At 37.9% G+C, this 24,790-nt stretch overlaps 1 pseudogene; it reads left to right on the forward strand.

Moving 5' to 3' along the window:
* The first annotated feature begins 593 nt into the window (after positions 1-593).
* On the forward strand, positions 594-24,023 carry LOC131798505 (uncharacterized; annotated as a pseudogene).
* Positions 24,024-24,790: the final 767 nt, after the last annotated feature.

Below are 24,790 nucleotides of genomic sequence, written 5' to 3' on the forward strand. Positions count from 1 at the left end.
AGTGCCTTTGTGGTGAACTCTATTTTAAGCCCTTTTTCCTAAATATTATCCTTACACATGTAATTAAAGGGCTGAGAATATAATGTTTATGGTTGTCTATTTTAGGGGGTGTGGATGTGGGTTTCACCCAGGAACCTTCAAATCCAAGCTACTTTAACAATGGTAGTAATGCCAACCTGGTGTGGGACTACACTGATCCACATAATAAGACTCAGGGCATTGTCTACAGTGTTCTGGTAAATAGTGCATTTGTCAATGTAACAGCCGTCAATTCGATGTCAATTCCACGTTTTATTCGATCCGATCAACTACGCTCAGCACACCGTTCGAATACAATACCGTACAAGAAATCCTTACAAACAAGCAATTGTCTCTATCCGTAACCTTGAAAACTGCTGAAATATCCGTAATGCTTCCGTAATGTTCTATTCCTTCGATGTGAGACTAGTTAAACGATCCTTATCCGAGAAATAAAGGCGAAAATAACAAGCGATAAAAGCACATATATGCCGAGGTTTGACCTAGTGTCGAATGACAACACCTCGGCGCAGACTGGGCCTAGTGCACAGGACACCTAGCATTTACAGTCAAAATGATTTTTAAGGACAGTCGTGGTGTGCAAGAACATCCCTCTATCCCTTCATCTTATAAAGGAAGAGTTAAAATTGAAGGAAGAGCTACCCTGGTTATCAAGAACATCAACCCTGGAGATAATACCAAATTTAAATGTGAAATGTGGGGAAGGCATGTTCAAAGTATAGTTCAGCTTATTGTGGCAGGTACGTATTAGAGACATAACCATTAATAATCAAACGTAAATCAAATTCATTAAACTCAGGTCTCATATTTCTGAGATCTGGAAAAAGTAAACAATAGCATATAAATTTGCACAAACCTCCCTATGCAGGGCTTAAAGTGGCCAGCTAACCCGACTTTTTGGAACAATAGTGCTACTTTTATATGGCATGCGACGCTCAACAAAAGGAGAAAATAAATTCTACCGTTTACTTTGTTGTAAATCTCATGAGAAAGAATTCAAAGAGTTATTGCTTCATTCTTCTGACACCAACTACTGGGTTGCTCTGTTATGCATAGATAACTATTACTAATATGAATACTAAGATTTTCTCTTAGCAAAGCTGTCAATTAAAGATGGCCAGTCAAAATTAGAAACAATCCAACTAGTTCTATGATTTTGCTAAATCAGTGAAGGAGAATATTGCATGACCAATCACAGACAGCATGTGAAATTAATTTGGTGTGGAAAAAATGGCATTGCTTTTCAAGCCTTTTAAAGGGACTTGCCAAAGGGACTTGCTAAAGGGAATGAAAGTCGACATTAAGCCTTTCGCTGCTTTCTGAGTATTATGATCTTCAAGGTTTACAGATATAAATTTAGTCAACAGAACGGTGACTTCCTCAAGTAAGTTCTGAGACTAAGGAGCAATCCGAGACTTAGATTTGATTTATGCGCTGGAGCAAAATTCTCCTAAAAGTTATGGAAGCAACAAATCAACAAAGTCTATAATCCAAGCTCTTTATGCTCTTTGAAATACTTTCGGCATGCAAACAGAAAATAATGCAATGATGATCAACTTGGCAAGGTAGGGATGCTGTTCCTAGAAGATGCTGTTACTCATGGAGGTCAGTTCAACAGCTCTAATTTTATTGCTAATTTTGGTTTCTCCACCGAGAAACTGGCTGAGTTTCGCAAAGAGCTCCAAGAGACTAAAAGTATTCCATTTCAATTTAGCGTATGAATCATTTTTTTGAGCTTATGCAACCTAAACTTTTCAAGAAATTTTCGTGTATGAAACAGAAGCGTAGTGTTCTTTGAACAGACTCTTTAATTTTCTCTCTGAGTGTTTCAACTTACATTTTCGAACACAGTATCTTGGATGTCCTAACAATGTTAAGTACATGGAAACAAGTGTGATATTAAGTAGGTAACTTCTTGGTCATTTAACTGATTCAAAGTTGAAAACATTTGTGATATCTCAATCATGATACTAAAAAAAAGCCTATTTAAAAACCTTTGCACGAATTCGGTCCGACTGCACATTAAGAGCAGGTCTCAGTTCTTGAATAAAAAAACATTTCATAAGGTAGGCAGTCCAGTTTGTTCGAACTCTTCTTTAAAACACTAAAATCAAGGCCAAAGAGTGCTTGTTGCGAAAATGCCTGCCAATCGATTGAGTCGATTTTCTGTGTTCTTGAACATGTTGATGTAGATGCATGGCGGCGTGTAAAATCAACATAACCTGCATCGTACAGGTCACATTTAATGTTGTAAAAAACGGTCGTGTGGCAAAAGACGGATTTGCTTTGGGCTCCCCCTTGATCCTCTATTGGCCTTTTTTTTTTATATCGGCATTGAGGATACTCATAACATCGATAAATTAAGTGAATTTCATGTCTTTATAACGCGCGGTGTTTATGAATCATTAATTAATCCCGTTTGTATTTGAGGTGGTGTGACCTGTAACTTGAGCAAAATTTTGATTCCGTCGATACCTGTCCTATAGAAACGGAACACATCGCTGTCTTCATCTCGAAATTTGAACATCGTCTATCGGTCGTGAGAACGGTTTTAACGGTCAGCGATTCGAAGCTTTTGATGTATAAGGTTGAAACTGAATACAAATGTTACGCGCGACATTTCAGGAAATGCTGCTTTCATAAGAGCAGTTTTGCTTCGTTCGTACTTTTTATTCACGCATAGCGTTATGTGATAATGATTCGCCCCAGGTGCGGTAATCCGGATTCCGGAATCCAGCAAATTTTTGCTTGTGGAATCCGGAACACTGGGCATTGGAATCCAGAATCCCACTGAAATCCATTTGCTGAAAATCCATATCATCCGTATCAACGGTTTTCATGCGCATCCATGCAACCACGGTCATGCTGCAGACTACGCAGACCGTGCAGACCATATATAGAACGCGCTTTGTACGCTGGAGAATCTTGACTATTACAGCTCCCGAGACACTGACAAAATCATCATGACCTATCCCCCAATCGACTTCGATACTGACATAGCTAAAGTTCCTTACTAGTTATTAATGAGTCTTCTGCTCCGATTCAAAAACCTTATTTCCCAATAAAGTTCGGGCTAATCCCCATGAGCTCCAGAAACTTGAGCCTGCGATTTTGTTTTGTTAGGTAACGAGAGCTCGAAATAACCTCGTAAAATTTCGTCATTTGGTGTCCAAAAGAGTGCAGTCCACTCACGTGGTCAATAGGTATGCAAATTTGGAGTGACAAAAGTAATTATTTACATAACAAAAGCGTTAAAATCTCACAGTATTTGCTCGGAACACCAACATGGCGACGGACCACACGTTTCCAATTACGATAAACTTTGAACAAAGTTATATATGGATACCTAAGGGAGCAGGGAGAGGTCTATTTCTAAGTTGAATTTACGCCATTTAAACGTAAACCGCTTTAAACCGCTGAAGATTTCATAAAGCATCCTATCTCAGAGCGAATGAAATAAGATATTACCTGATTTTAGGGTCGAACAACATTTTCTAGAAAAGAAAGTAGCGGCGGGCCACGTAATGTGACTTGACTTGGTTAACCTTTTAAAGAAAAAAGGAAATATAGAAAAGAGAATCTGTTATTCTTGGAAAATTACCGTGTAAATGCAGATTTTTCGCGATTTTGCAAAGGTTAAAATACAGTTGAGTTGTTTGAACACCGTTTTATGCGCTATATCATCGCCAGTTACATAGAGGAAAACAAGCTTTTTTCAGTCATAGTCTGCAATTATTTGTGACATACACGAGGTGTTATAAAAATTGTATTTCAGTTTAAATTTTTCCTTAATTTGGTCTTTGTTTAAAAGGAAAGTTAAAAAAGGTAATTTGAGATGGAATCCGGAATCTTCAGGGGTAGAATCTGGAATCCAGCACCTTGCATGTAGATATGGAGTTTCTCTTCTCGTTTTCAACTTGACATCTCACTCGTTCTCTGCGCTCACTCGTGTGCGATCGAGTTAAACACTCGAAGAGAAATTCCATATCTATGCGAGCCCATGTATTATTCTCTATTTATTTTATTGTAATTGGGTAAATTTTAAAACTCAGTCCAAGTAAAATTTGCTAAGCCATATGAGCAATGATATAATCACTTTTACCTTTCAGAGGCACCACTTATAAACATCTCTTTGGGAGGAAAATATTACATTGAAGGATCCCCTGTTATCATAACCTGTGAAGCTTCTGGGAAACCACTGCCGGATGTAGCATGGATTAGAAATGAAGAACTGGAAAGTTCAGGGAAGAAAGCTGCGTTTTTAAAGTTCGATAATATAAACAGAACAGATGCAGGACAATATACATGTCAAGCCAATAACTCAATGGAAGTCACTTCTGTTGACACAACAATTGTAGTTCACTGTGAGTATATTTTAACCTTAATTTTCTATCTCTGAATTTACTTTATTTACAGTGTGAATCCTGTTATTGGGGTTAGTTACACAAAACTGACGAATCCGTTCAAAAGTGTAAGGAAACAGAATTCCACCTCAAATCCTATTCAGCTTTGTGTGCATCAGTCTCAAGTACTGGTTGGCACAATTAAATATAGGTGGAAACATTTTTTACGTTATTTTGCTCTGGAGGGCGCGACAATTTTCTCATTAAGTCATAGCTTCAGTTGGACTGTTTTTAACTCAGAAAATGGCTTAAAGCCATTTTTGAGTCATTGTCACAACCCAAAATTCACTCTGTTTGCCTAGCGCACAAGGCTATCACATATTCCTATCCCGTGTGAGGGCTCTGGTTGGGGCTCAATGGAAAGCTGAGAATTGGTCAAGATCCTCACTGTAAGCTGAGAAATTACACTTTTTTAACTGATAGCTGAGATCAGCTGGTAAATGTGAAAATGGGCTGAAATTAAAACTGCATGCCCAAGGTTTTCGCTCATAATTTATGTGTGGCGTTCGAAGAGATATACTATTTGAGGGCGAGAATCCATTTTATATTTCATTATTCGTAGGCCTTGCCACCATATACTGAATACTCGACTGACAAATAACACAAAAGTGACGGACTCTACTATGGAGTGATTACAACCATCATTCTTTGTTTTCATCGAAAGACAGGGAAAGGAAAGACAAATGCTGCGCTCTTGTAATTGATGCCCATGACTTTCTGGTTTAGGAGGTTGTGTAACCTGCAAGCACTGTACCGCCCCGCTCTGTGAGATACTTAATGAATGAGTTGCCAGTAATCGGATCCTTGTGTTTGCGCAAAGATTTCTGGGATCGCCACGGGGCAAACATTGCAACTCATTGGAAGGAATTGTATGGCGAAAGGTTTTTCTGACGTCTGACAAAAAGATTTTAGAGAGAGATTATCGTTTTTTCGCCAAGGGCGTTTTTTTTCAAGGGAAGAGTAAGTTTTTGTTTGAAAAACTATGTAATGTGTAGTAAAATCTACCTATTAACTTGTCTCCACGCGCAAGGTTTATTGTGAATTTGACATTGCGTGATGGTTTCGAAATTTAGAAAAACCATAGGAATCGCTAAGGAATAACTCAACTAAGCCGTGTCAGTTTTTTGTGCGTGAGTTAAGTCTATTTCTAGCTTGGCTTAGTAATACGAAAGAGCGCTATAAAAGCTACCTTGAGGCAGCAGGAGATTGAAATGGTGTGCTGGAGCATTAAATATTATTGTGGTACATTAAAGTGATAAAATACCTACACTTCTTTGTTGTGATCAATGAGAACGAATCAGCGTTGATGATTGGCTGAAGACTGTACCCTTTCTTCTGTGGCGATAAGTGATACAAATTGGTCTCTTAAGGAGCGATGCACAGCTGATGATACGTCCACAGTTTCTGCCGGAGTTCTCGTGATCTTGCTTTCCTGACAAGATCCTTCAGGGAGTTCGAGAAGAAAAAATTGCGGCTCAAAGACCTTTGGATTTTTCTCAAACAATCTATCACTTGAACTGGGGATTTCCTCATGGTTTTTTCATCGCTCATTTTATCTTTTCAGTGAGCATTAGCTCGGTAAAAATAATTTCCATCTCCGCTGACAACGACTTCTCTCCTTTGAGGAAGTATATTTTAAAACGTAATTTGTCTATCAAATACGTTAGAAAGTATAAAAATAGGCCGTGCATGTATAAATACAACTGAAAATACTTTTAAAAGTGTTATTTCGTAGAGATTTCTGGGTAATTTTGTAATACTTTGAGACCATTACACGATGACAATTTCACAATAGACCTTACGTAAGGAGAGAAGTTTTCGGTATTTTTTATAACATATTCCGTGTTAATTCCAGCAAAAACCTTAACTTCCAAGGTAACAACATTATCTTTCACCATGTATGATAAAACTGCTGCGAAAAAGCCATAATCTCTTACCAAAATCGCATTTTTGGACGTCCAAATAAACCTTTCGCCATACGTTCCTTTATAGCGGATTACAATATCTGCCACGTGACGATCCCAGAAATCTGTGCGCAAACGCAAGGATCCGATGACTGGCAACTCATTCATTGTTCCGCGTTTATATATGCGCAGGCATTTGACCTCTGTTGTTAGGAGCAGGTAAAAAGCAAGCATGGACGTTGTGCTAATCTTTAGATTTTGAACTCACCCATCAAAATGACACCAGACATGCCAGACATTATACCACATATATAAAACATTTCCTGTAAAGAAAAAAAACAAGCAAACAAAAACGACGTAAATATCCAGAAATGCCATTTCGCCCAAGCCAATTGCAACGAGATCGCAGCATAAGGGTTTGTTGCTCCCACCAATCACATTTTGGCATCAGGGTTGCACTTGTGCAAGTACAAGTCTATTGTTACTGATGCTCTGTGACAACCTTTTTAACAAGCCATATTCAATATCTGCCTCTTTACAACAGAAAGTGAGTTAAAACAGTAATTTCCACTACCGCCTCGTGACTTTTGTTGAGAGATGTCAGACCTGCTTCTATTTTTAAGTCCTGGGATGGTCTTACATCTATCGATGTAAGGAATACATGTACTTGCATACTTTGAGCCATGTCATCGTACACGTAAATTTGACATTAATGATGATAACTTAATCTACGGACATAATCAAGATTATTACAGGAAATCATATTTCATTAGAAATGCTGAACTTTGGAACTTGTTACTATCTAGTATAAAAACAATCCACTATTTTTCCTCTGTTAAGACCAGCCTTAAAAACATTTATGTTTCAAAACGAGAAACTTATGACCCTCCTGTCTGCTATTGATATATGTTTTTAGTATAATTGCTTGGGTGATTATAGAGATGCACGCACTCTCATTGGTAGAGGAGTGCGTCATATCTCGCTTTAATCACCTTGAGTGAGGTAATTATAGCAGGAGCGCCAAATTTTAAAATGGCTCCCTTACATTTTGTTAATGTCACGCTGCAAGGGACAAATGGGAAAGGAGAAAATTAAATTATTTAGAGTGGGAAAGATGCTAATAAACTTGGCGTGACACTATCCAAAAGAAAGATATGAAGCTTTTGATGATGGAGTGAAATGAATCTGTTAAATTCCAGTGGAAACTGGCTTATCTTGATACAAGTAATCCATACTATTGTAACAGAATTTGCAAAACATATCTATAACAATTTGAAAGCATTTTAGCAATTAAACTAATAAGAGCAGTTGTTCGCCTCAGGCCCATTGAAGATTGTTGAATAACCATCTCGACGAAGTCGAGATGATTATTGTGGGATCTTTCAACAATATTCACTTTGCCTTCGGCAAATAAATGTTAAATATATATATGTTTATATATTTTCTTAATGTATGTTAGTGATATAGGGGGTTAGATAGCAATTGCAACGGCAGTTCTTTTTCTTCTTCCCTTTTCCATATCTACGCGCGCCCATGTATTATTCTCTATATAATTTGCCGGAAACAAAACTAGAACTTAACGGTTGCCCTTCCCAGAAATGTAAGTTATGAGCTGTTTTACCATAGTATTCAAGCCTATGTTGCTTAATCTGGCAACTAGTGTAAACAGGTGTTTATAAATTTCCGGATTTTTTTATTTCTGGAGTAAAAATTTCACGATTACTTGTCTTGAAGTCCTTAAATTACGATTATTTATCGCAAATGGCATATCTTCTGATTAATAGCCTCAAGACATCTTCTATCACGATTAATAATTGTGGTAAGTACGGCTATTAATCGCAACTGAACTCATGTGTCTTGAGTCGACATCAACTGAGACGAGTCAATCATTCGACAACATTCTCAACGACCCTCAATAGTTACTTGCGGAATATTTTCTAAGTGTCTTACAAATTGACTTCCGATATGCGTTTCCATCTAATGAGAGATGGTTTATCAGATTTCAAGTAGAACGATTCGCCAACTGTCTTTAACGAACGGTGGCGGTTTGGGTGTACTAAACCCTCATTTTGGTTGTACGATCAAATTTTTCCGACTTGATGGGTTACTGTTGCAACTATTATTTTTTTAATAAGTATAGTCTACGCTGCGTGTTCTCCGCGCTCCGCTATTGAATCAGTGCAAGTCCCATTGATTAATTCAATTTAAAACAGATACCTCACGTTTAACTTTTTGTGAAGAATTAAAATTAATTACAAACGGTTTTTAGGCCGCAAGTCAACCCATTTCGTGACCCACGGCTTTGCTTAAAAAATAATGCCCAGCTAGCTAAACGAAATTTATTTATGAAGAATGGCAACGTACGGTACGGATGACTCTGCATCTCGCGATAAGTGTTGCTATGCCCTTAGGCAGGGATAGGAAAATACGGACCGCGCTAAGAAACCATCAGATTGCAGGATTCGTCAGCGTGCCCTCTAAGAAAAAAAATAAATACACCTTATTTTGGTTGCGAAGTAATTTTTCCGAGCTCTGAGAGGCGAGAGAAAATATGAGTAATGAGCAAAATTTCCGCTCGTATTATGTGTTAAACTCTCGAATAATTGATTTATTATTCCACTATTATTTTCAGTTATCAGTGTTTTAATTTTAGTATGCGAATTACATCCTACGGCCTTATCTGTGTATCGTATCGGTCGTATAAGGTGTTCTTTCTTGCTTAAAAGCTCGCTACTTTAGCAGTCAAATTTAAAAAATTTAACAAAAAAATTAAAGTTTGGATCGTTCAGGGCGGTCAATGTGTTGCTACGTATTTTTGGCTTGTTCTAAAGTGTAATACTGTGGCATATTTTGCCGTTTTCGTTATTTTGTTTGGTAAAATGAAACAGCAGTGGAATGATAAAGCTCATTAATGTTCTGATTTATATGAAGTATCACCGATTATTTATTCAATTGCTTATTGCATTGGCATTTATTCTTAGACCCGCCCACGATTCGAAATGTCACCACGTCATCTAAGAAGTCTTGGATTGGCCAGACAGTGACTTTGAAGTGTCTTTCTGATGGTGTTCCTACACCAACACTCTCTTGGTACAAACCTGAAGGAAGTGAAATAAACAGAGTCAGAGCCAGAGAAAACAAAGTACAAGTGCCACTCAGGGGTGATCAAGATTTTGGTCATTAAAAGTGCATTGCTGCCAATGGACTTATTCCATCAGATGAGGAATTAATAAAGATAACTCAGATAAGTAAGTCAATGAGATCAGTGTATTTTGATAAGAAGAAACTCTATATAAGGTCAGCATTTTCTTTTGCCTTTGCTCATTATCACTGTTTCAGTTGTATTAGAGGAAAAAAAAAATTTCTTACAAAGTATTGGACAGAGTGACTCATTCACTTTGTACATCTCATTTGATAGTTTAACATTTAATACGTGCGGATATTTTTCAAGGCCCATGGGCGTGTGGAAAAATATATGCTTATGTTAAACCATCGAGTAAGGGATTTATTATTCTTTCATTTACGAACAATTTGTCCGCTTAGTTTTCGACATACATCCTACGGCCTTATCTGAGCGTTCCATTCACATTTTTCCCTCTTTAGCAGCATTAGACCTTCACATATTTTTCGCCTTCGTTGCCCCAATGAGGTATAACAGAATATTACTGGAATTATACCGGATATAGTTAGCCTGATCTTTTAGTTGGAAATGCACCCGTATTTGTGAAAAAGATTTAAAGTAAATTGTCGACACCTTGCCCTTTCTTTGCATTAAACACGTTACAAAAGAGCTTTGAACTTCAGGAAGATGGATGACATCTTCACATGCGAGTACCCATAGGAAACTTCCTCAACCATGGACTATCAATTGTGCCTCTTTTTATGAGGCTCTTAGCTGAACTTATCCGGTAGCTACATTTATATTCATTAATTACAGGTTAACGCACTCAGTGAGTGAACTATGGGGATTTACCTGCACGAGTTCACTGACAATGAACGAGAAATTTCAATAAGCCTCGTGCGGTATTGAATATTCCGAGTTCATTGTTTGTGAACGAGTACAGGTAAATCCTGATAATTCACGAGCCATAAGTGCGTTAGCATTTTTATTATTCAAACTGAATACACTGTACAAAGAAACACTGCAGTGAAACCACTATATACAAGGTAAACCAAGCCATGGTGTAATGACAACGGTGTGTTGAATTTGCACCACGGCCATTACAGCACGATGACGATGTCAAGGAGGTAGTTTCGTCACAACCCAGTATCACGTGGTACAAATCATCTAATCAGAAAATCGGAATTCGAACAGTGTATGAAAGTTGAATAATTAGCTGTGAGAAGACGTGGACTTGCATTCATCCTTAGTGTTGTGACAAAACTCAAAGTAATCTCTTCTCCTATGGCACTATGTAGAGAAACCAGGGAAAGCATCCATCAAATCAGAATCAGTCATTCAAGCAACTTCTATAACAATACAATGGACTGCACCAGCTGATGATGGAGGAAGTCAGATTACAGGATTCCAAATGATCTTACAAAAGGATGGAACTGAGATAAAAAAGGTTAATATCACCGATCCTGGGACGACTAGTTATTCGTTTCGTGGTTTGGAGAAAGATACCAACTACACAGTGAAACTGTTTTCCAGAAATTTTGTGTTCGAGGGAGATCCTACTGTATGGAACATTAAGACCAAGTTTGAAGGTGAGGAATCAAAAGTGATGTCGTGAGCACTTTACACTAATCAACTTAGATTTGTTGTGAGTAACCCAGTTTTAACAATGTTATCTGCTTGCCGCATTATAAGATTTTCGATTTTCAGCGTTTGTCCCCTCCTTAGCGGCCAGTTATATTTATTTTCTGATGTTCATGTTTCAAAATCTGTAATATGAATCAGCAACAACAACAGCCGCTACATAGTGACCTGTAGGATAGTTGGATACATTTTTCCTAAACTCGTACTGGCCATATTCAAAAGGCCCAATAACCAACTATCCCTTTAGGAAGTGAGACAATTTCCACACATCGTTTGACTAAAGAATTGAAGTTTGAAGAAACAGGCCTTTCATGAAAATCGCTTTTAATATGCAAATATTATGGGGAAGTCTCGTCAAACAGTGTGTGCACGGCCTCAAAGAATCCTTCGTATATTTTCTTTAAAATGAAAAATAGCTTAATTTTATTTCGCAGGGATAAGCCCAAACCAAGACAATAAGGGTTGCCGTTTTCAAGAGAGTTTCTTTCGAATCACATCCGGCACATATCTCACTCAACAAAAAAACTATTGTGGAAACAGGTGTGAACTTAGTAACTGAAGTTGAACATGTGAAACATGGCAATGAAGTTCGTCGCACCTGTTATCGCTTTAGCGCTTCTTCTCATAGCCTTCTCGGTTGGAAAACCTCCTGAAGAAAAAAGCTTGTTGTCTCGGCGGAAAAACCCGCGCCAGCTTATGTTTGCAGAAGAAGAATCGTAGGCCTGGACGCTCAAATGGCTCGAGAAGCGGAGCATGCGCACTCATTTTTCCGCTGCGTCATTGCAGAGTGCCTGTACTAAGTCATGCGCGATGTCAAACTTTTCAAAAGCAGAAAGTAGTTGCACACGAACTGAGATCCTTTCTGTAACTACGTGACACAAACGAATGGTGAATTGCGACGTCGTATATGCATCGGTCCTTCATTTCAGTTAAATGCCAGTAGAAGTCATTGTATCGTTAAATTCACCTTCTAAATGCAGTATTTGCTTTAGGCAATAACCGACCATCATGTTAGGCTTCTCATTATCACTTTTCGTCCTTTCAAATTATTTTGAATTCATCTCAAAATTTAACTTAATTTTGCTTGCCATACACTTTCGTCTCAAAAACATCCCAAAAAATCCTCGACCAATTTACAGATTATTTAAGAGGCTGTCTCTCTTATTTCCACCCGGTCAATTTTGCGTCAAAAATAATTTTGCCTAAAACTCTGTTAACAGAAAGACTTTACCTAGGAAATAACTAAATTAGATTTGGTTTGATTCGAAATAATTTTCTGACTGCATTACGGGCCATAATTATTTCCCAGTCCGTAGGGACCGTCGCAACGTCTCGAAAGTTGAAAAATAGGCATATTTTGTAACGTTGTAAAATATTTGATTCGCATAGTTAAGCCACAGAATTTATATCAGATTGCTTAAAAACCTGGAAAAATTTCCGCACAGCCCCATACTTAATTATGCATGTACATCTTACTGGTGATACACTGAATAATAAAGCCCCATATATGGATGTATAATGATGTATGGGGCTGTGCGGAAATTTTGCCAAAAACCTTTCTAGTTTGCCAAGAACGTTAGAATTTGCCCTCTCAACATATTTGAAAAGGCGAATTTTAGCATATTCTGACCACTAGAAATCGCCATCGGCCGATGGCCGTAAATGACCTTGATTTAGACGCTAAGTTTTGGGATTTGGGACCTGGTTGACGATTCTATCCTACACAGCCGTAAAGTTTAGACCTTTATAGGCAAAAATATGCAAAAACCCCTGTACGTTTTCGATTTTTCAAAAGTTATGACCGTTTGAATCAGCACATGTACGAGCATTCGCGATTTTTTCGCCTACACCAAAATCGAACCACTGGAGCAGATTTCGTCATAAATACAGCTTACCCGCTTTGCAGCCCGGCTTCATGGCTCACTTCATAATTTTTCTAATAACCAAATTGGTGAAATCCATGATAACTTCAACAAATAGCTAGGTATTGCCTTCGAAAAGTAGGCGGCATCCATCGTGATTCGTGGTATCAAAACAAATTTCGAAATTGGCCACATTTCGCGGTGAATCACCCATTTAACATCGCTGCGGAGCTGAATTTTTTCCAAAATCAGAATATAAACTCTCCATGTCTGGAAACTGAGGGAGAAATGAAGGTTTTAGGCTTCTGAAGTGAAGAAATAATCGCTTAAATTTAGATCAGTTCGATCTTATACTGTTCTCACAAAGGTCCGCACAAAAGAGAATACCGCTGATAGCTTGTGCCGTACGTTGTGCCATATGGTTTTGTTTTGTATCCCAAAGTAATATTTGGGCAGAAAAATTTTGGATGAAAAGAATAAATGCTTTTACCTGGAGTTTGATATCATATAATTAATAAATCAATTTCAAATATCCTGAGCTTGCTTCTCTCGGTTCCGCGTCGATTGTGTCCACAGAACAGCAACCTATCAATAGCCGGAGAAATCATGGGTTTATGTGAAATTTCAGATATTCCTCGCTTCCCAAACTGGTGAACTGGACTTTATGATAACTCCAGCAAATACCTCCACGATTCAGCGGACGGCATCTGTCGATACTCTTCTTTGACTCGTTGTTGCGAACTAAACTCGAAAACTAAAGCCATGTTTCGCGCTGAATGTCCCGTTGAAACTTTGGATTGCAGCTGCATTCTCTTCAAGAATCAGTCATAGAACTCCACTTGTAAGTCTATGTGTCGAAGTTTGGCGTTTTGGAATTTAAAGCTGAACGATTGCACTATCGCGCATAACAGAGGTCCGCATTAATCATTGCGGGTGAACCCGCTGACCCTTTATTTTTTTTTTGGAAGGCCTGCAAGTGTAGTATGGCATGCAAGTGCTTTTTCGAAACCAGAGAGGCTTCAGTCTGTAGCGAGTCTTCAGCGAGGTTGTTAAAGCTTTCATTGGACAGAGGATACGCATTGACGAAACACCCAGTGAAGGGAACAACAGCTGCAGTAAGAATAGTAGACGAATCAAAGAACACTCTCTGTATAAATAAGATTGAGCATTTTAGTAGCTTCCACAACTTCGAATATGGAGATATCGGTCTGAGAGTTTGGAAATGTTATGGCATCGGTAAAGGGAAGTACATTCCATATGACGTAATTTATATCAAGCACCAAGGTCAAACGTCCCTTCAAACCATAGAATCTCAAGGGTTTTATGATCCTCCTGAAAAGCGTGTGGTCAAGCGTCGTTCAAAGGGCAGAAAGGAAACAGAGAGTACAACGCCATTGTTTGAATGCTCTGTGTTTGGATGTGTTGAAGTGTTCGAAACCTTTTCGCAGCTGGAGCTGCACCTGGACGTTGGAAAGCATACAGTCAGCAGATTAAAGCCAGTATGATGCAATCAAAAGGGACTGGGCCCTTAAGTTCTCGTCGATAGATACCGCTGGTATCAAGTGTTCGAGCTGTTCGTTAGATTCTAGTACACCACTCACTTCTCCCGAGGATACTTCGCCCCACTCGTCTTTTCGAACAGGATGGGCCGTAAGCAAACCAAGGGGCAGCGTTAGATTTTCAGAGAAGGTAAAAGAATACCTAACGGCACGGTTTACACTTCGGAGAAAGAACTGGGCGAAAGGTCGACCCCGCCCAAGTTGCAGTGGACATGCGAAATGCGAAAAATGAATCAAATGCACGTTTGTTCACTAGAGAACAGTGGCTAACAAAGAGCCAAGTTCAGAGCTTTTTCTCCCGGCTAGCAGCAATGCGGCGAAAAGATCAGGGTGTGATCGGGATATCACTGGATGAGGAGGAAGATATCCAATGCGTCCGGGAAAATTCCGAGAGATAAGATCTGGTAGACAAAGTTAACAAAGAGATCAAAGTCTCACATCCAATATGCTACGATACGTAGGACCTCTGTGAACGTTACCACAATAACACACTTCAGAAATTCAATGTGGTTTTGTTGAGAGCCATCTGTAGTCATTTTGAGATCCCTGTAAAATTGAGAGACAAAAAACAGATCCTCATAGACAAACTGTCGGACGTGATTAGTGATTTTCAGTGTGTTTCTCAGTAGACTTATGTAAACAATGTCTTATACGGTGGCTGAAAGTGTAGAATATGCTCTACAGATACAAACTACCTTTACTTCCGATATCAAGTTCTGACGGCGTTGTTATAGTGTAATATATTATAATATCTATTAGTCAGTGAAATTTTTTGATGAAATCGATTGAAAATTTACCAAAAGCAACACTTATAACATCTGTTCATACGAAGCATGTGTCAAGTTTTTAACACGTTGGTAGCCGATTTTTCCGGCTATTGACAGGTTGCTGTTCTGTGGACACAATCGACGCGGAACCGAGAGAAGCAAGCTCAGGATATTTCACCGCGAAATGTGGCCAATTTCGACATTTGTTTTGATACCACGAATCACGATGGATGCCGCCTACTTTTCGAAGGCAATACCTAGCTATTTGTTGAAGTTATCATGGATTTCACCAATTTGGTTATTAGAAAAATTATGAAGTGGGCCATGAAGCCGGGCTGCAAAGCGGGTAAGCTGTATTTATGACGAAATCTGCTCCAGTGGTTCGATTTTGGTGTAGGCGAAAAAATCGCGAATGCTCGTACATGTGCTGATTCAAACGGTCATAACTTTTGAAAAATCGAAAACGTACAGGGGTTTTTGCATATTTTTGCCTATAAAGGTCTAAACTTAACGGCTGTGTAGGATAGAATCGTCAACCAGGTCCCAAATACCAAAACTTAGCGTCTAAATCAAGGTCATTTACGGCCGTCGGCCGATGGCGATTTCTAGTGGTCAGAATATGCTAAAATTCGCCTTTTCAAATATTTTGAGAGGGCAAATTCTAACGTTCTTGGCAAACTAGAAAGGTTTTTAAGCAATCTGATATAAATTCTGTGGCTTAACTATGCGAATCAAATATTTTACAACGTTACAAAATATGCCTATTTTCGATTTTCGAGACGTTGCGACGGTCCCTACGGACTGGGAAATAATTATGGCCCGTAATGCAGTCAGAAAATTATTTCGAATCAAACCAAATCTAATTTAGTTATTTCCTAGGTAAAGTCTTTCTGTTAACAGAGTTTCAGGCAAAATTATTTTTGACGCAAAATTGACCGGGTGGAAATAAGAGAGACAGCCTCTTAATCACTGATAATGGTTGTGACCAGGTTTGTAACAAGAAGTTGTATAATTATTAGAAATTTCACGCCGTTCGTGTCGTTGACATCATTCTAGGAGCCCCGGATGTGGTGGAAGTAGACGAACTGCCAGGTGAAACAACAAACGATACAATTACCTTAAAGTGGAAGGAGCCAGAAAGTAATGGAAAAGTTATTATCATGTATACAGTGTACCAAAGAGTAGTGACTGATGGAAAAGTGGGACGGTGGACAGAAATAAAGAAAATCAGAGATGTTTCTGTGAGAGAATTGAAAATAACATTGGAGAGAGGAAAGGTGTATCAGTTTGCTATTACTGCAACTAATGAGCTTGGTGAAAGCCTAAAACAAGAGGATGAAAATATCCAGCAAGTCAAGGCAGAAGGAAGTATGTTCAAACTATCATGCTCTATCATCACATTTCATCAAATGTCATGTAGTTTGGACATATCCAAATTCGACATGATACTTAATGATAGTTTTTGTTGTTTGAACGAGAGGAGGATAGTGAATGATAATTGTTAGGTCAGCAGTTTTGCCAAAACGGGCTCAAACCAAAATGGCATATAACATAATGACTAAAATAGGCATTGGAATTTCCCAGAATGACTCGTAATTAATTCTCATCATTTCCTGGTAGGCTTCAGTATCTTCAGCTTCTAACTTCTTGACTAAAATTTCAATGCCACTGAAATTTCTGACCTCAGCTCGCATCATACTTGTGTACAATTACGCGATCTCATTGGGTGGTATTTTGTCAATTATCATTGACTATTATGAACCGTTTGAACACAAACTTGATAGTCAATGATGTGAATGAAAGTTGAAACTATCATTCAGTTGTCTATCATTAACGTTCATAATCGTTTGAACGGGGCTTAAGTCATTTGCATCTTGTCGCAGTCGAGTGAACATCTCTTGATGGAAGAGAGAATAGCGAGAAATGTATGACATGGGAATTCACTGTCTGTTGCCGCTCCTTCGTTCAGTAAAAAGGAAAGTTAAAAAGTGTTGAAGAACCTTTGGGCTCCCGTCATTCTTCTGCGACCAAATCGTTATTAGGAGGCAACTAAAGAGATTCAGAAAGAATCGAAACAGCAGTTAATCTTAAGAATCTTCAGGAACGGCAGCAATTACACTCCCAGCTGATGGCTGTGTGAATAATATCGAATTCAAAAATTATATTCCTAGACGGGACTTATTTATAATGACAGGGAATCGACCCTTGACATGCAAATATATTACAAAGAGATAGAGTCATCCACCAGGCGTAAATAGGGGGCTGGAATCTGAGGTCGCTACGTTGATCACTGTATCAGCGCTACTTTTACCACCAGAGAGGTACTTTCATCCAGCTCTAAAATAGATCTGGGAAATTTCTGAAAGCCCTTTGGCTTCTCTAGAAGTCAAAGTTAGCAGATAACAGTCTATGCATTAGTGGATGTGCTACAGACCCACGGAGTCTCATAGTTTTGTCATCCTCAAATCCATTACATGTCAAGAATACCATTCCTTATTCTCAGTGTCTTAGGCTTCATCGCCTAGACATTGACAGTTCTGATTTTCCAAGAAATCAGAGGCAATATGCCAGTTCTTCAAAAAACCGTGGCCATCCTACTTTTGTCATTCAAGGGAATCTTTAACAACGGATCGAAAGTCGGCATTCTACAAACGGCGCAGAAGGAAGAGAATGATCGTATTCCATTTTAGCGGCACAATCACGCAGTAAGACCTGTCCTTCTAACAAATTTAAATTACTTCAAAATGATCCAAAAACTGGTATATTATTTTTGCGTAAAACGGACAACTGTTTGGTCAGTATAATGTTAAGACTGGCTCTACCAATGTCATCTATTTCATAACTTGCGGTTATTTCAAAAAGTTATACTTCGGCGAAAAGGAAGACGACTAGGGGAACGATTCTGAAGACACCATCGTGACGCAAAATACAAGAAAAACAATATCTCTCAAATTGGCCTCCCATTCCTAAATTTGATGCCAGTGTTCTTTTTAAGTAAAGGCTTTATACATGAGTTCAAATGATAATTCTTGTGCAAACAAACAAACAAACAAACGTTCATTTTAAGTCGTATTTTGTTTTTCCCCAGTTCAAACAGTAAGCACAGAAGTTTACCTGACAGTGACAATACAGGAGAACTGTAGCAGACGTTCAGAAGTTGCTGCGAAATTTCCAGAAATGGTTAGATAATCTACTTGATCCATATACTGGAGTTTAAGGAATACTGCCATGAGATTTATCATAAAAATTGAATCTTAATCAATCTGTTCTTGAATTAAATCTTAATATTTTTGTTAAAAAAATAAGATATTCTGAGCGATCTTCAATATGTGACAAGCATTTGAATGTACGTTTTTTTCTTGATATGTCGTTTTAGGCTTGTCAAATTGCCTTGAGGTTTGGCTGCTCATCCGCCAACACTGTGAACACCAGGTAAGGTACAGGTTGTTGTTTTACACTGAAACAACAAACGCAAATGCAAATTTGCGTTCTGGGAGGGGGGAGGAGCTTTATCTTAATGTGTTGTATTTTAGCGGTAAACTGGTTTTTCTGCTCCAGCAAATCCTATATAATGCGAGATAATTTACATTTGAAGTACATTTCCTTTAATGAACAGCAATATATCGGCACAGAATGACATGAATTAATTTTATTTACCTTGGTTTATTACATTGTTTAAATCTCAATGTATTTTAACACTTAAAAGTCACCAAAGTACAAATATGTGTGATGATACTCTTTGCTCACCTCCCCCCCCCCTCCTTATCTAGGTGTGGCAGTGTTGTTCTTGACTCCATGATGAGGTTCAATCAAAGTGTAGTCGTCAGCAATGTTTTGATTGTCCTGTCGGATGCTGCGAGGCAAGACAAATTCGAAGGTTTTAAAGTCAATCCAGACTCGATTAAACAAGTTTTAATACCCACAGATGGCTCGGAAAGCACAACAAAAGGTAAATTTTAGAAAGAAATTGTTAAATGTTTACACGTATTGTTCCGAAGATGGACTGTTTATAATTGTATTCCGTATCTGTTTAATTAAACAACTTATTCTGTGACTGATGCATTTTTAGGTTTTTGTTTTTGTCGTTGTTTTATTTCATTAAAAAAAATCTTAGAGTTAACGTTTTCCGGTCACGAACCTATGCTATGTGGTGAGAGCAGTGTATCGATCAGGATCAGTGTAAATGTTGTTTGAATGTTATTTCATCAAGCTTTGTAAAATGAATCTTTTTTAGGTCCTGAGGAATGTAACTGCCCATCTAACAACGTCTTGTTGGCCATAATTGGGGTTCTTGCCCTCACAGTCCTTCTTCTAATTATTTACATAATCTGGCTACATAAGAAAGGTAGGTAAAAAATCATAATCTGTAGAAGGTTTGGCTGCAAGATTCATTATTAAGCAAAAGCAAATTTTGACCCACATCCACATCACTGGTCTTTTAGTCCTTTCGTTCTTTTTCAGGCGCTGTAGGGAGACAGAGGTAAGAATTTGCTGCCAGCTGGATTGTGTCGATGTAATGTACCAGATATGGTTTCATCTTAATAAAAAATTCTAATCAAAACTGATGAAATTCTTAGCGTTTCATAATTATTTCTATGCTTTCTCAATTTTAGAAATTATGAAGATGAAAGAGGTGTTTGCGACGTAAGTATCAGCTAAGACATTGAGGTCATGTTAGTGTGGTCAGAAATTATGTAATCTCACTTTACCTCTACTTTCTATAAGAAAATAAACGCTTGCAGCAAATAAGAAGGAAAAAATGTGTAGTTCTACAAAAAAAAAGCACCGGCAGATACAATGAAATAGAGGAGGAAGTTTCACTCGATAAAGTCTTTGTCCTGGAATCATGTCCTAAGCCGCTCCATGGATTTTCCTTAGGTTGTTCTCGGCTCAACTGCGTGGCGTCACTTCATAGATCGTTAACTGGTCTGCTCCCGGTTGATATTTGCTTTTTAAACAATTGATTGACAATTGCCGTCATATTTTCTTGATGCCTCATTTTCTAAACGTGGGTTTAAGAGCTGAGTACAGCAGGAGTTTTTTCGTGGGTTTATTTGTCAAAAATTGCACTACCAATCGACAATCTTCAAGTTGCAGTTTGTAGATTTGGCGAATATGCTATGAGTCTCGATCACTCCACTGGACATAATAGTTTCAAAAGCAGAGAACAAAATGTTAGTAGTAAAAAATGTTAGCAATAATAGGGACAAGAGATTATAAACTTTTTTTCATCTCTTGTTTTGAAAGAATATAAACGTTTGTCAAATAAAAATGAGTAAACTGATTTTTATAACCAATGGTACGTTGGTTCAATAGAATGAAACAGGATTAGTAGATATCACACCAAGTCAGCCAGATTCAAGAAAACTCACTCAATCTCCTGCGGAATACATGGATCTCATAGAAGTCAACAAAGATGATAGAGAAGCACAAAGTACCGCTACAGGTGCTGATTACGTGCCTCTTATTCCGTTAACACGCTGCTGGGAAGTTCCAAGACATCACGTGACCATAGAAAAAATCATTGGTAAAGGTGCTTTTGGTCAGGTTGCCAAGGGAACAGCAGTAGGACTTCCAGGGAGTCCTGAGACGACCACAGTGGCTATTAAGATGCTTAAAAGTGAGCTCTTGTACTGTATATTGAATGACAGTCTTGGCATACAGACGTTCAGGAAATGTTACCGGGTTTACGTAATTTTTTAGCTATTTGCCTTTTCATAACTTATGTTGTTATTTCGACATTATTCCCGTTAATTTTACTCCTTGTTTTTATTGCTCCAGCAAACGCTTCTAAATCGGACAAGAGAGATCTGATGAAAGAACTTGACACAATGAAGCAGCTGAAACCACATCCTTACGTCATTAAACTTCTAGGATGTGTTACGGAGTCTGGTATGCTTTGGTTATGCGCGTCTAATTTTGCTGTACACATTTTGCTTATGATTAATCGAGCACAACAAACAACCATCGCATGAGGTAATTTTATCTTGTTTCAGCCAACACAGACGTTCCTGGATTTAGTGATAGACTAAGACCGAATATTTGCCACTGAACAGATCATTTTGTTGTATAAGCAGAAACGCTTTTTGTAAGGGAATAATTGGTCTGTACCTTCTTCACATAGTTTTTCTTGTTTTCATGCGATTTCTTCAAAAGTGTTGACAATGACAGGGCTATTCATTTGTTTTAATTATTGTTTTTTTTTTAAGAGAGAGTAATATATTAACTAAATTGTTTAATTTCTTCAGAAGAGCTGTTGGTTTTGATTGAATATGTGCCTTTTGGGGATCTGCTGGGTTACCTGAGAAAGAGCCGTGGATTAAAAGACACTTATTACAAAGACCCGGATATCAAACCGCAAACAAATCTGACATCACAGCAGCTGATGAGGTTTTCTTGGCAAATTGCTGATGGAATGAGTTACTTGTCCGCAAAATCTGTAAGTTAGTTAAAAACACAAAATACAAACAATTCTGAAACCTTCTTGTAAGGTCTATCGTCATGTTAAGCTCTGTCTTGCATAGAATATTATGTCTTCTCAAGATCACGCCCGGGAGTTGCAAACGTGTCCTTACCGTCTTGTTGAGGCTATTTCTTTAGGGTCGAGAACCTTCCCAATTTTGAGGTCATCATATAAGTCTTATTTCAATGTGAAATAAAATATTAGGATTTTTCTCGTGTAGGCAAAGGGAGAGACGTGAATGAATAGGATCTTTTAAGATATTCAGCCTAAACTAAGTGTACAACAAATATATATTTTAGTGACAAGGAAGAAAAGGAATTAAAACTTCAAATTAAAAAATTCATCTTTTGTTGCCAAACTGCTACATTACAGAATCCTATTTCGATTAAAATCTTAAGATAAGCGTTCTTTAAAATAACTACGTATTGCAGACATAAAGTAGTTTGCTTCTCTTTGGAATATGGAGTAGATATTGTAGTAGTTTTAATTTTCTGCCATCTGGGAGAAAAAGAAATACACACACCATATTATGTTGCTAGATATTTCTATTTTCCTATCCGAACCATTTCATTTCAGTTCTTTTTCTTCTGCAATCGCTAATTTTGCTGTTGCATCAATTCTTTCCAAGATCATTCACCGAGACCTTGCGGCCCGCAATGTGTTGGTTGGACAAAAGGAAACGTGTAAAGTGACAGACTTCGGAATGGCCAGAGATGTGCAGCAGGAAAATATTTATGAACAAAAGACTAAGGTAATCAAGAAAAAGGGGAGGTGAGGGCGGTATTACATATTGTTCAGTTTAGTGATCTTTCACAATCGTTGTTGTTTTAATGCTGCTATATTACTGATTTCGATCATGAATTCCTTGGGACCCTAATGAAAATATTATCCATGCGTATACGAGTACAACTTTAAATATCACTGTTTTTGACTTGTCGCTACCTATAATTCTCGAGCTGTTTCACAAAGTGGTATTTTGGGCCGTCTTCCCGTGAAGTGGACAGCTTATGAGGCCTTATTGTATGGTAAATATACCACCAAAAGTGACGTGTAAGTATACCTGATTATCAACCGTAGCAATTTATCAACAAGTTTTATCATTTTTAGTCAGGACTTGAATTCTATGCTTTGTCAAAGAATACACATATTTTATTTGTCGTATTTACTGTTTATGTCTATAGTCACTTAATTTATATTCGTTTGATTTGTCTTTCTGCAGATGGAGCTATGGAGTTTTGTTGTACGAGATTTTCACCATAGGTAACATCGAAAGGAAGTTTATGAGGCTCTTAATTAAACAATGTGTCTGTTCAGTTAGACAAACGTAATATGCTTCCCCATGCAACCTCAAACTCCATCAACTGACACAGGTGATGTTTTAGTGAAGGTCTTTTTTTCATCACGTTTATATTTCGATGGTCTTGTGGTTCTTCCAGGCGGTTCACCTTACCCACGAATGGATGGAAGAAAAATTTCAAACTTACTCCAGGATGGATACAGGATGCCTAAACCACAACACGTCGATGAAAAATTGTAAGTTTTCTTTGTTACCTCGTTCTCTCTCATTGTACAAGGATATGCTCTTTAAATCTCAAAAAGATCACTTGAACAATGCCAGGTATCAAATCATGATGAAATGCTGGAAGAATGACCCAGATGCAAGACCAACTTTCACTGAATTGAAAGATCAGCTTAAGGACATGGAAACCCTACACAAGGTCAGAATTTTGATCAATATGAAAGTTTCTTTTCTTTTCTTTTTAGGCTCAGCTAATTAGGGTTAAACTTAACAGCATTGAGCCTAAATAGCGTAGTAATATGTACTCATCTTTGTAATTTTTACGAAGTTTGCATTGCATCTTTTTGTTATGACACTGAAGCTAGTAAAAAACATCAAAGAAGTGAACAAGAATGTCTCAATGACAATTAATACTTTATGGTTATTTAAAAGATCATAGGATGATTGCAAAACTGCATTGAGACGCACAAAGAGTAGCAGATGACGACGCCATAAAGTACTTCCTCCTTGAATTTGTTTTGGTGTGAAAACCTGACCACTCATGAGGATAACCACTTAAAACTTTTTTTAATGATGCTGATTATTATATTATTTTCCTCTGCAGAAGCTAATCGACATGAAAATGTACGACAAGCAATTGTATGCAAACGTCGAGGATTTAATGGTGTAGTTAGATACGCGTCTACGGTGTATGACCTGCTACCACTTTGAACACTTCGCCCAGACAAGTGTCAGGGATTAATCATCGTTTCTTTACACGCTAACTTGGTAGAAATAGCCATGTTACGTTTAGCAGTTAGGCTGGAACGTTGTAATTCAATTGACTTTATATTCCTAAACGCTGAAACGCTTTTATAAGTTTACCGATAAAGTTTACTCTCATTTTCTCTTTAACATATCGAGTACTTACATGTATGCCTCGACACAAGCGTTTGAGTTCAGTTTATTTTCTGGCTCAATTCTTAGGTGATGTTGAGATCTCGCTCTAAAAGCCATAGTTGTGTACAATTTTAATAAATTACTTAAACATTTTGCCACAAAACCCGCTTGTTTTCAGGAAAGCTAATCGTGCGCATAAATTGCTTTCCCCAAGACCGCCTTTACTTGCGATACCAACTCGAAATACTTTTATACGGAACTCTAATCAAAATTATACTTGACACATTACTTCTGCAAGAAAGTTTGTTGTTTGGCCTAATAGGCCGATAGTTTTCGCGTACTAGATACTATTACTCAACGAAACTGGTTGTAGGTACGGGTTGAAGTCTTTTTTTCTTGGATACGTTGCTAATGTAATAACTTTAATTTTTTTTATATAATAAAAGTGTTGAAAAGTTCTGAGTTGACTCTGTCTGCATGATGATGCCGTACACGAGTTCACATATTTCTCCCCACGACATTGATCTAATACATCTTGACTCATCTCTCTAGATCTCTCCTTTGAAGGAAGGACAAAACCAAACCAAAGTAAAAGAGCTTCCGGAAGTGCAAAAAATCGCTTGTACGTGTTTC

Source organism: Pocillopora verrucosa, chromosome 6, assembly GCF_036669915.1.
Source record: "Pocillopora verrucosa isolate sample1 chromosome 6, ASM3666991v2, whole genome shotgun sequence".
In the NCBI taxonomy this organism is placed as follows: Eukaryota; Metazoa; Cnidaria; class Anthozoa; order Scleractinia; family Pocilloporidae; genus Pocillopora; species Pocillopora verrucosa.